We start from the raw sequence: 4,789 nt of genomic DNA, 5'->3' as shown, positions 1-4,789 counted from the left end.
TAATCAAGATCCCAGAAATCCACCACAAGAACAAAATATTAAAAGTGGCCAGAGAAAAGGAGCAGATCACCTACAAAGGAAAAATCATCAAAGTAATGACAAACTTATCAACACAAACTCTCAATTTGAGAAGATCCTGGGGGGACATAGTCCAAACCCTGAAAGAAAATAACTTCCAACCCAGATTGATGTACCCTGAAAAACTCTCTCTCAAAATTAATGGAGAAATTAGATGTTTCCAAGACAAGGAGGAACTGTGAGAGTTCATGGCCACCAATCTAACACTACAAAAAATACTGAAGGACATTCTAGAGAGAGGGAGAAAAAAATACCAGGATTCCAGCAACAGTGGCAGAGAGGCCTCAATGAATGGGGCAGACAGTGGAATGAAGGAGAAAAATGAACAAATAATAGCAGAGATGAGGCAGAGAATGTAGGCTATAACCTTTAATATAGATAGCCTTGATACACTAACAAAAAGAAATACAGGCAGAGTAGATCAGGAGATAGGGTCCAGTGAGATGCTCTGAATAGAAAATATACTCAATCTAAAAGAGGTTTAATAAACTGAAAATCAGAGATGAGAAAACAATGCTCTATGTGACAGGGAACCAGAGAGAAATAGGGACAACTCATCCAGCAGCCACAGATAGGTTGTAAATTTAAGACACTTTTGTGTGGTGTAGAACTACACAGCTGGGAGGAAGGAAAACTTGTGGCTTTAGTAAGTAAAGGAGTACAGCTCAAGATCAAGCTCAGGGGTGAAAAGGTTCAACAATACTCACATAGATAATGGGTTGACCCTCTAATCTAAAAACTAAAGGAGCTAGTGGGACCCAAAACATACAAGGCATCCTGAAAAGGGGAAAGGTGAGGAATTGCCTAAAAAGGAAGACAGAGGACATTGTTAATAGTGTATCAGGATTTAAAAGTCACAGTAGTCTTATCGCTCTGTTTAGTTTGGTTTTATTTTGTTCCAGTCTGTCTACTCATACTAGATTTGAGGGCACAGACAGATATCCCAAAGATAGCAGGCTATACTACAGTAACTATACTTAATTTCCTATTAACTTAAACTGAAGCCCTGTATTACTTACATTGTCTTACTATGACTGATCTTATTTGAAGCTGGTTTGTTAGACTGCTATTTTGCCTTGACTGATTTTATTCTAATTTGGTATGCTTGATAGTATCAAGTCTAAGAGTAGAGGCAACTACTCTGAAGATGACAAGATGTAATAAGATACCCATTCTGGTTTGATTGTTAACTGCTTTTGAAGTCCTACGAGGTCTCCAAAGTTGTGTTTTTATTAAAATAGGTATATAATGCTATGTTCAATTATATTATGCCTGATGATGTGGACAATTCTACTGAAAATAACAATAGAACACATAGTAACTACTGTAGATAACATAATATTGTGGTTTTATATGTCTTTTTTATTTCATGTTTTTCTAGGAATTTGTTTTGCTGTCTTGTTATGATCTGTTTTCCCCCATAATACAGAAAGGATAGATATACATGTAGAGATTCACACATGGGGAGAATTTCTAAACTGTTTACGGGAACAGATTATATAATGCACAATGTAATGGACAGATACTCTGAAGAAGAGACACTAAGAAATTCAGTGCTAATTCTGTAGCATTATGATATGAAATCTAGCAATACTATTATTCACTGTTCACAGTGATATCCGTCTAGTCTCTTATGTTCAATTTCAGCATACATAAGATAAGGACAGCTACTATGAAGAGAATGAGAGACATTATGGTAGTCATTATTGACTTCCCCCGTGTCAGGTCTTGAAGACCTAAAAAGCCTTCATTATCTTGTTATGATTTGATTAGTTCTATAATGTTCAGTATGTATTCAATGTGTGTGAAGATGGGAACAACTATTTGGAAGAAAACTAGAGAAAATAAGATAGACAGTGAAGATCTCCAGTGGACTTGCTTTGAAATCTGTGTTTCTTAAACTTGTTTCCTTAAGATCTGTTTTTTTTTTTTTCTGTTTTGTTATGTTTAATCTTACCCTCTTTAAAAGAAAAGAAAAAGAAAAAGCTCAGTAAACCCTAACTGGGATAAATCCAAAGAAATTCACACTAAGACACATCACAGGCAAAGCATTGAAAGACAAATACAAAGAAAAAAATCTTTAAAGTACCAAGTGAAAAAACAATAAATAGATTTCTGATTTCTCATCAGAAAACATGGATGCTCCCAAAACAGTAAATGCCATATTCAAAATACTGAAGAAAGAGAAAATTGTCTATTAAAACTCCTATGTCCAGCAAAACTGTATTTCAGAAATGAAGGCAAAATAAAAATGTACACATAACCTCTCTTACAAATAATACCAAATGAAGTTTTTCAGGCTGAAAGAAAATAATCCTAGGTGCTATGCAAATCCACATGAAAAAATACAGGGCATGAGTAAAGTTAATTATGTATTTAAATAAAAAACACAGTATAAAGATACCTTTTATCTTTTCCTTTCTTGTTTAAGAGACAATTGCATAACATAATAAATGTTATAGTGCTGGGAACAACTTAAAGAAGTAATGTATATGTGAAAAATAATATCACAAAGGAGAAGGAAATAGAACTAAATTTCTATATTTCATAGGAAATTAAGTTCTATATTTTAATGGAATTAAGTTAGTAGTATCTGGAATAGGTTGGTTTTTTTTATTAAGATGTATAACTGCAGTTCTAATCAGAACTGCACTCTCACTAAGAAAATCATCTCCAAAAGTTTAATTAAAAATACACAATAATTAAAATGGTATACTAAGAAAAACATTGTCATGATTTATGTCAGTAGCCCCCAAGCCTCATGCAACTGTGTGTTTGTGATTGGTTCATTGTCTAGTGCTCAGACTGGTGATGTCAGTGCAACACCTGCCTAGGGGTGGAGCCAGGATATGATGTAAAGTTAGGAAGGAGATGTCTCTCGCTGGTTTCCGCATTGCTATTGGCACTGCCATGAACTGAGGCCCCAACATGCCACCCTGCCTTGGAGCCATCTGAGTATGGACTGAAATCTCCAAGAACTGTAAGAAATAAACCTATCCTTACCCAACTTTGGGCATCAGGTATTTTGTCCCAGCAATGAGAAAAAGTAACTAAGACACTTACTTAGGACCAAAAGGAATAAAGAAGAATAGAAGAACTAAAGAACACGAGACAAGTAGAAAACAAACAGAAAAGTAGGAGACAATACAAATATATCAAAAAACACATTAAAAATAAAGTGTTCTCATTTCATTAGCACATACACTAAAATGGCAATGGTACAGACAAGATTAGCATGGCCCTGTACAAGAATGATATGCACATTTATGAAGTGTTCTATTTTTTCAAGAGAAAAAAGCCAATCCCAAAGTGTTAAATAATCCATTATTCTATTTATATTACACTTTTGAAATAAAAATTAGGGGCCATATTAGTGATTGCCATGAGTTCAAAATGAAGAAAGAGTAAGTGTAACAAAGGAAGTGCTGCTCATTATAAAAAGGCAAAACGAGGGAGAGTGTTCAGTACCCTATGTACATAGGTGATAAAATTGTAGAGAACTTACCAAAAAGCAAGCCCTCCCTGCAAACCAACACCATGCACTGGCCACCACTGGTCGGGGGACTGCCAGACCCCAGCCTCTTCCAGCATGTAGGATGGAGAACAAGAAGAGCCAGTTCCCCCTTTCCCCCCATTAAGCAACTGGCTGATCTGGAAAAACACAGGCTGTGATGATAGCTGTTGAGGTGAAATGAAATTTCATGTCTGTGGTGTTTTGGTGTTTCACTAAACTCACAGGTCTAGTACCAGTGGTCTGATCATCTATTTGGAGGATGGTGGTATGCCATGTGGCATCTAGTGGCATCTCCTTCTGAAAGTGGTAGCCATTGTTAATTCCCTATTATCTTGTTTTGAAGTCCTGCATCATTTTCATTGTTTTGTTGAGTTGGGTTTTGTTCTGTTCTGTTTTGTTTGATTTTGTCATATCTGATGGCATGGGCAGCTATTTCAAAGATAGCAAGATATATTATAGTAGGTATTTTGGATTTACTATTGTTTGGATTTGAAGTCCTTTATTGCATTCATTGTTTTGCTTTTATTGGTTCTATTCTCTTTCTGTTCTGTTTGATTTTTATGATATCTGAGGGTATCTGCAGCTGCTTTGAAGGCAGCAGGAGGCATTATGGTAACCATTGTTCATTTTGTATTGTTTTGAAGCCCTGTATCACTTACAATGTTTGTTTTGATTGGTTTTCTGTTTTACTTTCTTTGGTTTTATCCTTGTAAGGGAAATTAGAAAATATTTTTAACTGAAGGAAAATAATACCACTATACACCAGAATTTATGGCATAGTGACAAAGTAGTGTTTAGAGAAATCTTTATAATTTCAACTTCCTAAAAAGAATAATGATGTCATATTAACAACCTAAACTTCTAATTTAATAAATAAAAAAAAGAAAAGAAAGCTAAACCTAAAACAAGAAAGAGGAACAATAACAAAGATAAAATGACATTCAATGAAACAGAAAATAAGAAAACAATAAAGAAAATGTATGATACCAAAAAATGGTTTCTCAAGTCAAACAACAAAAATTGAACTATATTTACCATGAAAAAGGAGGAGATATAAATTAACAAAAAATCAAAATGGAGACATCACTATTAACCTTAGAGAAAATAAAAATACTATGACCAATTATGTGCCAGAAAATTCAGATGAAATTGATATATTCCTAGAAAAACACAAATCTCCTACACTGACTCAAGAAG

At 34.5% G+C, this 4,789-nt stretch overlaps 1 non-coding gene across 1 annotated transcript; it reads left to right on the top strand.

Moving 5' to 3' along the window:
• Positions 1-3,256: 3,256 nt before the first annotated feature.
• On the top strand, positions 3,257-3,364 carry LOC111756724 (U6 spliceosomal RNA). The gene has a single exon (XR_002791138.1). It is a non-coding gene; the product is annotated as a U6 spliceosomal RNA (small nuclear RNA).
• The last annotated feature ends 1,425 nt before the right edge of the window (positions 3,365-4,789 follow it).

The sequence above is a fragment of the Cavia porcellus genome, unplaced genomic scaffold, assembly GCF_034190915.1.
Source record: "Cavia porcellus strain 051 isolate PalLab524CR breed Dunkin Hartley unplaced genomic scaffold, mCavPor4.1 scaffold_3, whole genome shotgun sequence".
Taxonomy (NCBI): domain Eukaryota; kingdom Metazoa; phylum Chordata; class Mammalia; order Rodentia; family Caviidae; genus Cavia; species Cavia porcellus.
The sequence above is the reverse complement of the archived record's forward strand: the minus strand, read 5'-3'. Positions and strand labels throughout refer to the sequence as shown.